The sequence below is a fragment of the Dermacentor silvarum genome, chromosome 4 (assembly GCF_013339745.2).
Source record: "Dermacentor silvarum isolate Dsil-2018 chromosome 4, BIME_Dsil_1.4, whole genome shotgun sequence".
NCBI lineage: Eukaryota > Metazoa > Arthropoda > Arachnida > Ixodida > Ixodidae > Dermacentor > Dermacentor silvarum.
Window position 1 is genome coordinate 26,133,459 of NC_051157.2, and position 13,032 is coordinate 26,146,490.

Here is a 13,032-nt window from a genome sequence, read left to right on the forward strand (position 1 = left end):
GTGCGTTGGATCTATAAAATTTTAAAAGCAGAAAAATATTATTACACTGTCTACGCTATAAATGAAGATGATCTTCCTCTTGCGACTGTGTAGATTACGTTACGGTGTAATCATAACAATTTAAGCTGTTAAAGAAGCATGACCGAGATCAGACAGTAATTTTATCATGTGGCTACTCTGATTGCCCTGGCAGCAGCTCAACATACGGCAGGGACATGCTTTCTTTGTCTCCACTCTCGAAAGGGCTCCGAATCGCTGCAAACCGAGTTGGAGCGCGGTAAGAACCACTAGAATGTACCATAATATAACCCAAGAACAACGCACGTCAATAAGTTGCAAAAATACATGAATAGAAGCACAAATTATAATCCAATCTCTCTAAATATATTGAGGAATGCTATAAAGAAAGGAGAGAAAGAAAAAAGAAGCGTAACACCGTACGGCGAAGTTCGCACGCAGGCACGATAACAATCGGGAAACTGCCCAGACGAAAAGTTTAGGGTTTTAATATCACTTTGTAGTTGCTTCCAGGCCACTGTTGCATCATGGGCAACGAACACGCCGATGCTGCTGCCAGGAGTGCTCACGTGGATGGCGTGCAGGAACCCATCTCGCTGTCATGAACAGATTGCAGCAACAAAGCTTCTCATTCGCGCACGTGCTTTTACACGATCCATGCTGAACGCGCCAGGCTTCCGGCATACCCGTTTGCATTGCCTAGACCATTCCCTTCTACTGCGCATTCCATACGACTGTCTCTAACCGAGACAACTATTCTCTGCCGACTGTTTGACTTGGTGTATCTTTCACGAATACGTTTGTTTGCCACTACGACACCCCCTCCTCCCTTTTTTTTTAAAATGTGTGCGTGTGTTTTCTCGCTTTCTCTCTCTCTCCTTCTCTATATCTGCGTAAGCTCTTATTTTTTGTCTCTCCGAATCGTTTTAACTTCGTAGCGCAGAAACAAAAGATGAGACAGAAGGGAAAGGAAATACACAAGCGCTACATTACCCCTTCCTCAGCGCAGGGTAGCAAAGTGGATCTATATCTTTCGGTTCACCGACCAGCCTTTCGGATCTCTTTTATCTCTTACTCTCTCTCTTTCTCGTTGGCTTTTTGAAAGCTGTCTCAGTTTACAAATTTAAGAAGATACGAACTTGATCAAAGTACTTTATTCACAGATAAAAGACCTCATATTTTAAACAATGCGATGATAACGAAGAATATCTCTCAGCTGTTAATATTGTGAGAACTCTATCAGGAGGTTCCCGAATGAAACATATGCAGTATAACGTTGAGCGCACTCCGTTAAGATTATTTTTCTTGGTACGAAACAAGAAGCAGGGCCTGTAAGGTAGGTCAACGAGAGGCGTTTAATGCGCCAGAACGTGTCTAGTCTCTAGTGTACTTTCGATCTTCAGGTTTACAAAGAAACGAAAAGAATCAATATTCTGCAGGAAGCCTGTACACGACAAACTATCTGCGGGGACAATGACGAAGCGTGCAAGCGTAGTCTAATAAACTCAAGACTATAGAGAACATTTGCGAAGCGTCCCATAATTACGCCCAGAAACGAAACGAGATACTTTGGCATCGGTCATCCGCTTAAGGTTATTCGCAGAAGATAATGTTCTTCCGGCATGCATCGTGCGCTGCTCACTGGCGATGCGAAGGATTCTTTGCGAGACACTTAAGCGCGCTCACCCGCGCGTGCTTAATGCGATTCTCATTTCAAGCATTCGCTGGGTCGAAGCCAGTTAGAAGACTTGGAAGCGTGAGGGGACGACCTTTGTATCTGGCCGCCTTGATTACTGGAGAAAGTGGATTCTCGGGAACCTGCTGACCTTTTGATAACGAGATCTTCCAGGAATTACTTTGGTGTGTATATTGAATCAGCTTCGTGCTTCCTAGGGTTCTTGACGGAACAAAAACAAGTTCATCATAACAGGTTGCTGAGCCTTCTTAAGTAACACGCATGCAAGAAAAAAAGAAAAAGAAACCTCATTAAGATTGCCGCGGGTTATGTTGCTTTTTTGGGTGCCACGTGACGCTGGAGTCCAGGTAATGTTTCAGTTTCTCTTGTTTAGAGCTTCAGTAGTTTCTTCCGGCCTTGATTCTATTAGTCCACTACACATTTAAACTATAAATCCTAAATAGTGTAAGGAAAGCACTGCGGCTTTCGCGACTCCGATAGCGCCGCAATAGCGGCCTAAGCCAATAGAAAACATTTCCTTTCAATCTGCCCGCGTGTAGCACAAAACGTTTTTGCTACTAAAAACACAGGGGCAAAGCGTCGTCAATGACACATCGCGTCTTTAGCGTCCTCCAGCTTTTTTTTTTTTTTTTTTGCGATCCGAGCATAGCGGCAAAATGATTTATCTCATGATAAACAAAACTCGTTTTGGGTCGGCCACACGAATGTTCAGCCGATGAAGAGCGTTCTTGGCTTAGCTTGCTTTCAGAGACCCAAGCGAGCCCTGAAGTGTAATTGCGGAGCGATGCTAAAGCACGGTGCATATGGAAGATGCTGCTGTGTTCGAAAAGCACGTTGAATATGCTATTGAATGTTCAAGACAAGAGCTACAATTTCCTACTGAGTAAGCGCGATCTGCGCCGTAGGTTGAACAAAGGGAACCTTGATTCAAGTTACGTATTTCTTGACGTCAGTTACAACTGCTCAACGCCCAGGTATAACCACTGCAGTCTAACTTTGTGCCTTTCCCATGCTACTTGCGTATGTGAGGCATTGATATCATTTATAAGCTGACTGCAGTCATTTCAAGCTACTTTTATGATAACAAGAGGTGAGCGCAAATCTAGTGTAATTATGCACTGCTCTTATCTGCATCACGCATTACCTCCATTATCTGCATTACGTTACTCACACTCCAGCTAAAGTATAAAGCCTCTTCTAGGTTTCACTAAATTTTTTCTCACACGTACTACACGATCGTGCATTATACATCTCTCGTTCTTTTTCTTTTTCATTTTATGATTAATGACTTGTTAGAACACTGATTTATTTTTATAGTGCCCTCTACTGCGCGTTAAGAGCTACATGTTTTAATTCTTGCTGCGTTACTAGTTCAGCGTTTTTGTTTACGTATATGCCAGCGTAAGTCATGTTGGGCGCAATGAATCATGTAGACTTTTTCAGTTATTCGTTTTTGTTCATTGTCACGATAACTTAGGTCGGCCCAGCGTGCCATGACTGATCAATAAACAGGAACAGCGCGCGCAACAAATGCGTGATCGTTAGCGATAATTGATTTGCCATGTAGCTTCTGGCATAACGCGGGCCGACAAGTGGCTAACCAATGTTTCCCTAGTGTACTTATGCTGAACCAGCGTTGATAGCGGCCAAAGCACAGCCGTAAACTTTAATTCGCAATTTTCCTACACTGACTTCTATATTATAAATGTTTCTCTTTTACGAGAAGGCATTTTTCCGCACGAAAACGCAACCACGCTATTAGCTGTTTCTTGTAGAACAGCGCTGCAAAATTGAAACACAGGGACGCGAAAAGCACAGACGAAGCGCTTCGTCTGTGCTGTTCTCGTGCCTGTGTTTCAACTTGGCAGCTGTTTCTGTTTTATTGAAACTTTGCTGCTTGGATACTTGTAGGAAAGGAGTACGTACATCTAGGGTAAAAACGCCTTGCTTGTTTGTTTGCGCGTATTCCGGCATCGGAACCATCAATCAAGCTGGCGTATGACACCAAACTCACACCCTGACCTTTGACTGGCGCGAGATATCAAGCCGCGAGAGATCAAACTTCCTTTCGATGACCAACAGAACCAACGCTTAGACATAACCTAAGAAATTCGAGACAGTGTGCCACTATTGCCTCTGTTCAAGTCTTTCTTCAGTTGTTTCTTTTTTCATTGAGCGAATAGGGTGAAATGTTTCCCTGTACCAGACAAGTGTGACGCCACCGAATCTGGCTCACGGAGGGGCTCTCGGAAGCTGCTTTCTCTTCGCCTCATTGCAGTCGAAGGAAGGCAACCCTGTGTCTGTCTTTCCGGCGAAGTCGCCGGGCGTATACGCACCGGACGTCCGAGCAGTGGTCGCTCACCAAGCGTGCGGTGTCATGTTTAATTCAGCCGGTTGGGGATCGTGCCGTGGCTACGCCACGCGTCGCCGCCCAGCGCACTCGAGAGCACATGTTCCCGACAGCGGCCCCGCGAAAGGCTGACATCTATTGCTGACGAAGCCGGCGCCAGCCCACTTGCACTGAGGGAAGAGGGGAAGCGTGAACATCGCTTTCGACGGTCCAAAGGAAGCAGCTTCCTGATCCGCGAGGCCGCGCAACAATTAGGCGGCGACCGCTTGTGCCCCCTCGTTTTCTCTCTCCCCATCCCGCCTTTCTCTCTTTTTTTTTTCAGTAGTGCTTAACGCAAGGCAAGCTCTCTGACGCTGGCAAAGAAACGTTCTATAGATTGTGTTGCAGCTTCAGGAGCGCGAGTGGAGAGTGCACGCGGGCTTTCGTGAAACGTATACTTAACCGTGTTAACCGCGTTATTACGACAATTAACGCCTTATTTATGTGAGTTTTTTTTTTGATATCTTGCAACTATGTATTCACGTACGTATGCTGCCACAGCACCAAAAATGTGGCTATGCCCGACAGCCTTCGCGTTAAGATGGGCTTAATACAGGCATGTAGGCTTCGCCGGAATTTTTTTTTTTTTCAGCTAACATCTTTTCTCTTCCGGAACATCCGCCGTGTGCACCGCTGTCGTCTTGCGATGCGGCTCATATATTCGTACCTCTTATGTAACACCTCTTTGTTTTATGTAACACTAACCTTGAGCCTACACGAAGTGAAGCGCATCCATACATGGAAGCAACAGGAGCATGTGTGCTTCGAGGAGGAACAAAGAATGGAGAAGGGAGGGATGTTAACAAAAAAAAAAGTGCCCGGTTGGCTACCCTACGCGGAGGAAGATAAATAGGGGGATAGAAAGATTAGAGAAAGAGCCAGAGGGCAAGAAAAGAGATATGAAGCTGCGAGCTGGGCATGTGGGAACAAAATCATTCCGGAAAATGTGCAATAAAACCTTCGCTGATAAAACCTTCGGTGTGATGTGTACTACTTTACGTTTTAGGGGCGAAGCTCCTTAGGGTGTGGGTCTGTCCCTCCTCTGTAGTAGTAGTAGTCGTCGTAGTAGGTAGCCACGTCTACTTTTATGAGAAAAAAAATTCCGAGAGTTGCGGCCGTAGCGGAATCGAACCAGGGACCCCTCGCTTCTGAACGCGTGGCGCTAACCACTACGCCACGAAGCGCACATGGACAGACGCACCACGATGGCAATAAATACCCAACATTAACGAAAAACTGCGCGTTTCTAACGCGTTTGTGCTAGCGCGTTACGGCACGCGTGCAAGAAGCTGGTGTAAGACGCTGTGGCCTCTCCGCCTTACCCCCGTATTCATAAACGCTGATGGCGTCGGCAAACGCGGTGCACGTTCCGGCATGTGTAAACGGCTGCGTAAGACGCTGTGGCCTCTTCCCCTTAGAGTACTGCACGTTTCTAACGCGTTTGTGCTAGCGTCCCCTTAAGCGGGAGATGGCGCAATTATAATGAAGGGCGCTGTTATAAAATAGGAATGACGTCACATATGGCGCCTGTCATTGGTGGAAGGCAATCGTTCGATTTAGTGCGGCGAGACTGGGCGAATTACACGGAAAATTCACGGTTTACCGATGATTCCCTCCGGAGCTTCGCCCACTCATCATCATTCACCCCGTGGATATGCGGTATTTTTTCTTTAATTTAGACACGATTGCGCGTTCACTCTTTAGATAACATTTATTTAAAACAAGTATTTCTACCGATTCTAGTCAATCCGGATGCAAACCCTATAAAAAGAACTCATATGACACGTATGCTACATATCCAATAATCTCGTATGATCATACGAGATTATTGGGTATGTGTCATACGCGTCATATGAGATTTTTTGACAGCGACGCTTTTTGCCATCCTCTGCGGAAGTAATTAGTCTTCCAGCAGACATTTGCACCCTTTTGAGTCACCACTCAACGATTACATAAGAAAAAAAAAAAGAAAGAAAACACAAACAGCCACCAAATCGCCAAAGTGAGGAAAAGATTCGCAGAGTCAATTACGAAACGATTTAGGACAGCATAATGCACTCGCCCTAGCGCCAGCACTTATCGAACAGATCTGGGCAGCGCCTGGGCTTTGCGCAACGCACGTTCTCGGAAAAGTAAAGTGAGTAAAACGAGCAATATTGCTTCTCCAACCGCTGCGCCACTTCGCTGGCAGAGCAAGACATCCTGATGTTCCTGCAATCACTGCGTCTCGAGGAGAAAGTTGAAACGGACGCCTCTCTGATGGCAGGGGGAAGTAGACGTAACCACGCAGTGACGGCTCTTTCCTTGAGTGCCCCGAAAATGGCCGAGCCTGTTGTGACGGGGCCGGATTCGTGCGCACGCATCCTCTTCGCTCTAGTTCGTTCGAGTGCCAGAAGCGTCAAACAGGCGTCGCTGGGTGCTCAACCAGCGTTACGTAGAGTTCCGCTTAACGCGGGAACGAACGAGATCGTCAGCGATCAGCGTCTTGCTTCACCAATGGCGCGCGCTGTGGCCGCTGCTCGGAGCTGGCTCGATATGTCCCTACATTGCCGAATGTGGCCCAGCCTGCTTGTGAGTGCCCAAACAGCGTGGGGTTTAAGAACGGGTCGTAAAGATGCCCTGCTTGCTTATTTTTCCGCTCCTGCTTTGATCGAGCGGTTCGTGTTATTCACCATTTTGTGCAGACACCAGTAACAAGATGTACAAAAATAATATTAAAAAGAAGCGAAACACAAAGCTCCGTGCGAGGCATACAGCCAAATAGGAACATTTATTTATTTGGTTTTTATTTATTCGTTTATTTAGTGCGGGAAAAAACGAGGGGGGGGGGGGAGGCGGGAGGCACGATGGTTTCATCAAGATATAGATGCCGGCTGCAAACACTGTGGTGACTTCGGCGGTAACCGAGCAGATTCCAGCTTCTTAGCCTTATGAAAGCACGCGTATCGCTGTGCTCTGGAAATTTTGCTGAGTTTCGTCTTGCAAGCAAATTACTGGCGTAGGGGCTGCTATTCCCAGCAATATTTAGGCGATGGCCGAACCAGGCAAATTCAGAGGGTACAGCTTATATCGTTCTTGCGCATTGCAGTGGTCATCATTTAAGGTAAAGTTGCTATTGAAACATGAATGTCCGATATGCTTTTTTTTCTTTTTTTTTTATTAAGTGATGGCTGTGATATTATCTTATTCGTTCTTATTATTGTGTAGTATGCCAACATATTTAGGTCGAACGACAAGACACCTTTTTGTTGCTTTTATAGATCACCGTAATTTCAATTCACGACGAAAAGTCGTTTCAACTGTGCATAGAACATTTCCAAAGTGACAATTTCCTGTGTACAACCTTAAAGCATCTCTTCGTACTATTCACATATTCTCTTCTGCTACTTTTGCTATATCTATTTTTACGAAAAATTCAAGAGGTGGGAGCAAAATTTCAGCCTGTTTTTTTTTTAAATTTCACACAGACCCGAGATATTTTACAAAATAATACAGTGGCAACAAATAATGTTGTTTCTCTATATTAAGCACAAAATATTGTTAGCAACATTTTTAGCAACTGTTTTAACTAAGAGTAATTTAAAAATTGGGGTAGCTTGCACTAGTGGCACAAGGCTAAAGACACAGCGGAGCTGATCGGTTCCTAGCTGGTCATGGCTATACGAAGTGATGTTAAGTTATACGAAGTAATGCCAAGTGATGCTAAGTTATACGAAGTGTACAAGCATTTCCTCATGGTCCGTGGCATCGGGGAACGCCTCGCGAAGCACTTGCAGTCCGAGCACACGTAGGGGAAATGGGGCGAAAGGCTATGCATAATGTACGGGTGGCGCGCAGCAGACGAAGTGCCGGGATGACGTCAGGGCGCTATGAGCAGTAGCGCGCAGCTGGTGGGTGCTCGGCTGAGCCGCCGCCAGAGGCGCCTGCTGCAGTCACGGACACCGCGAGCGTTCGGCACTAATGCGGGGCAACGGAGAAACGCGGTTGGAGTCGGCAGCACCTCTGCGCGTTGCCTCGTTGGTGCTGCTACAATTGTTTCCTTTTCTCTCTCTCTCGCTCTCATTTTCTCTTTCTCTCTCCCGAGCATAGCGCGCGACGCTCCGCGAGGTGGTTGCTAGGCAACGCAGTGGCAGGCAACTGCGGCGTCGCTGGTTGCCATGGCTACGGCGCGGCTGGTTTTTTGTGAAACGCGAACGTTTTACGGCTTGCTTAAACAGCTACTCTGTTAAAAGCCGCGGTTTTGCCCGAAAAGCGAAGCATCGATTGCGATAGCAAACTAGTGAACAGCTATACAAAGTAAGGATAGTAGTTTTATCGGCCGTATAAACTTGTAACCATAGGTACACTAATTAAATTGTTAGCCTGGTGTCACGCGCGCACAAGCAAACATGAACGCAACTTACTCGATGACCGCGGAAACTCTCTGTCAAAACGCTGCAGTGAGTCAGCGGAGCAGCAGCGGCGAGCGAATTGAGCTGTTGCGCGCGCTCCTTACATGCTCTGACGTCAGCGTCGGAGGGGCGCGTAAGTTGCGCTTCGCGCGCCGGGGCTAGCTACGCGTCGGTCCCTCCTCGCCCTCTTTCGCTCCCTCGCCCGCATGTAAAGGCACGCGCTGTTCTACGTCATCAGTCGCTCCTCTGTGCTTGGTAGGGGAAAGACGTTCCTTCGTTCGCTCCTTCGAGTTCGGTTCGCTCATCGCGTTCGCTATGGAAGTGGACGACGAAGCCGCCGGACCAGGTATAGTGTACTCCCAAGTCGAGGACTACGAGCTTGAGCAACAACATGCGATGGAGGACAACTACTCCGACGATGACCTTGAACAAAGAAAACACAAAGTTAACCCAATGAATACACCAGGGCACACCAACGCCGAGGTGCGAGTGCCACTGCCAGATACCTAAGTGAAGGATTAGGGTCGACATCAACGTTTTTTGGCATTCCGCCCCCATCGGAATGCAGACGCTGTGACTGAGATCGAACTCGCGATCTCGTGCTCAGCAGCGCTGCACCATATCCCCTTAGCTACTGTGGCAGGCAAACTAAAAGTAATAAATCATTTGTGAAGCTTGAACAGAGCACGAAAGTTTTTTAACGAAACATGGAGCTTGTATCCAAGCACTCATTTTTCGAGCACCATTACAGAAGAGGAAGAACGTAAACTTTAAATGTTTTTTTTTTTCATTTTCACTTCAGCTTTCAAATTGCACGCGCATTTTTTTTTTCTTGATCTCAAGCGAGATTCTCTCTTTTCTTCCACCGCATTTCATTAAAGTGTGCTCGACAGCATTAAGGGTTATTGCGTGGCAAAGCCAGCTCAACAGGAGAAAGGCTGAAAGGCACAGCAGTTCGAAGACTCGATTTTATCTCCCTCCCCGAAGTAAGCTAGCCAACCGGGTACGTCCTTGGTTAACCACCTAGTTTTACCTCTTAGTTTCTCTCTCTTTCTATCGATGCATATCGCAGTTTTATTTTTTATTACAATTCGACTAGTGCAGGGGTGTTATAACGTAAAATGATTCCAAACTCCTGACATCAAATTTATATATAACACTTCGGCATAGCTTGTAAACTGTGTAGTGCACAAACATAAACATCGAGCGCGATGAAAACTGTGGCATGTCCGGTACATTGCATGAGAGTACACGTTGTGTAGAATGAAAATAACCACAACTGTATGCATCGAGCTTAGTTGTACGACGTTTAGTTGACTGCTATATGTAGTAGTTACGTATGTTATATGTAGCAGCTTTATGTGCCAGTTAACGTATAGATTCCAACATAAGCGTTTGATATGAATAATGTTTTCTGGCTCATTTCTGTGCGCTTTCTCTTTATCTTATGAGCTGATCTCTCTATTCTTTAAACAAATGTGCCATATGGAAGCCAGACCACTATATATAGGAAATATCACAGGAAAACACATCTGATCATTGCACAGCGTCACCTATAAGGAAATAAATATAAAATGCAGGAGTTTCAAAGTTTATTTGTCAATACATCATATACATACATAAATTCTGACCTGCCTAAGCATGCTGTGCTTGTTACTATGCCTTGTTTCTATAGTTGCTACTATGCACTCAAACGAACTCTACAAAAAAGGAAAACGCATGTTTTTATCTTCGAGGCAGTTTTACCACGCGCTAGCACTTAAATATTCCGTTACGAAAATAAATGAAGAAAAGAAGCACCTGCGTAAATTTTTCTTTTCGAGTTGATTGCCATAGCTAACAGCTATAAAGTAGACCATTGCCATTGACATCATCTGTGGGGAACATAACACTGTGCCGCCGCAGCTGCTTTAGAATAACAGCTTGTCCTCAATGGCGATGACACACCAGAGGATATCGCCATGTTGTTTGCTGTGCGCAAGTACACGCCGCAGAAAGTTATTATTAATATAACCTAGACAGCTGATTAAGCGTCAGATCTTAACTTAAAGCAATCTTTTTAAATGCAATATGTATTTATGCTGCAACATCCTCCGTGGCTACAAGTGGAATACCTGTCTCTGCTACAGTGACGACATGGTGGTCCTTTCTCCGGATTTTCCGACGCACATTAAAATTAAATTAGGGTGTTTCACATGCTAAAACCACAATCTGATTATGAGGCACGCCGTAGTGGGGGATTCCGGAAATTTGGACCACCCGGGGTTCTTTAACGTGCACCTAAATCAAAGTACACGGGTGTTTTCGCATTTCGCCCCCATCGAAGAGCGACCGCCGTGGCCGGGATTCGATCCCGCGACCTCGTGCTCAGCAGCCCAACACCATAGCCACTGAGAAACCACGGCAGTTTCCGACGCACCTTCTTCGTCCCCATGAAATCCTCACCTGCCTGGGGTCTTCTGGCTTTGAACTCGACATAAATAAGTACTATTTTGCTGCGCGCCAGCTGAGGATACTGGGTCACGTCGTTTCTAAAGTAGCATTCTCCCGTACCTGGCAAGACTTCGTGCCGTTGCCGAATATCCTAAGCCCAATTCTGGGAAAGTCATTAAAAGTTGCAGTGCAGTATGCCCACATTTTCGTCGTTATGTGGTGGACTTTGATTCCATTATCACGCCTCTGACTAATCTTCTGACTGCACGTGAAGGGCTCCAACATTAACCACCAGAGTGCGACGTATCTTTTTTGACCCTACGGCGCTAAGTCAACACTCCGTATCTTTGACCCCAATGCGTTTACAAAGATGCATACCGACGCTAGCGGGATCGGTGATGGTGCAATACTGGCACGAAGACCAGAATACGAAGGATACTTTGTGGCTTATGCGAGTCGGACCGAGACTAATTATTTAGTCACCCAGAAGCACTGCATGGCCATCATTTGGACGTTGGATCAAATTTCATCAGCACCTTTATGGCAGCTTCTACGACGTCGCAGGCCATCATGCTCTGCGTTGGCTCTCTTTGAAACATCCATCAGATCGTGCAAGCTACTTTGCTGGGCTAATTTGTGTGTAGACATGATGAAAAGTAACGCGATAAAGGAGGGGAAAAATATCCGGAAGGACAGAGGGTTACTTCGCGTTCTGTTCTTTCACCCTTCTTTTTAGAGCACAGCTCTTAGGCGTTGGCGTCGGCGACGGCGTTGGCGACGGCATTGTCCCGCGGCGAGCGAACGAGCACAGCGAAGGATGAAAGAGCGAATGCGGAGCGCCGCGGTGGATGAAAGACGCTAGGAGGAAAGAGGAGAGGAGGGTGCAGCGGAGCCGTGAGGTGGAAAGTAGAGGAGGGTATGGCGAAAGCGTTAGAAGAAAAACGTAGTGCGGTAAAGATGTGTACGAGATGGCACCACAGTAGCGCGCGTCGTCTGGGAGGTCTGTCGGCGGCGGCTGCAGTGAAACGCGCTCGCTCGTCACCCACGCGCTGGCTCTCGCGATCTTCACATTATCGAGGCCGTCGCGCCACATTTCACTCGTTTGAAACGTGCCGCCGGAGACAGATTGTCCGCGCCAGCCAATATATCGCAAAATAAAAACACGCATAGAGTTGCGCTAAAATTTCGCATTAGGGAGTATCGTAATCGTCGGGGAATTTTCTTTCTCACTTTTTGCGTTACTTATTATCACATCAGATTGTCTCGGTCGTTGAGCGCTTTGCCTGTAGGAATACGAGATTTGTGTCGAGCACTCATCCATACGATAACACCTAAATGTCCATGCGCTGTTTTCTCACCACTAGCACTTAGCTCCCCTTGCTAGCTGTCTACACTAGACGAAACTAGGATTACTGCCTTTGTCAACTCCTTGATTTCATCACTGATAGTTCAGCCCATCCTCCCTCTAAAGCCCCCCGTCGTCAGTCATCCCATTTCGCTGTTCGAGACAATCTCCTGCGCCGGCGTAATTGCATGTCTGACTGCCGAAAGTGCCTGTTGGTGATACACCACCCGCGGTGCCTTGCGCTGCTCTTCACACCGACCCACAACGCCCCCACGCTGACGTGCTGAAGGCCTACACTCGCTGGCGTCAACGATATTACTGGCGCGAAATGCACACCTTCACGGGCAAGTAGATTCGTGCTTGCACAGGCCGCCAACGGCGAAAGGCTCCACCTCAGCCTCGGCCGGTGCATTTCAGCCTCTCCCTTGCCCGGCCTGTTCGTTTGGCTGCGTCGGTATTGATCTCAGCGTCCCGGTTCCCCCCACCACTTCTGGGAACACGTGGATGATTGTTGGCGTGAACCACCTCAAGCATTACGCCACGACTGCAGCTCGACCCAAAGCAACAGCGAAAGAACTTGTCTTTCTTTTCTTTCCTTTTTTTTTTTCATCTGTCGCAGCTATGTAGTTCGTCACGGTGTTCCCCGTGAAATCTTTAGCGACAGAAGGCATGTTTTCCTGTCTGGCGTTATTCAAGCCTTGCTCACTCAGTGCAACATCGTTCTTCACACGGCAACCGCTTACCATCTATAAAGCAATGG

General features: G+C 46.9%; 1 protein-coding gene across 4 annotated transcripts in view; it reads right to left on the reverse strand.

The window, feature by feature from the left end:
- LOC119449644 (uncharacterized) overlaps positions 1-13,032 on the reverse strand; it is a 365,645-nt gene that overhangs the window by 97,846 nt on the left and 254,767 nt on the right. The window lies entirely within an intron of this gene.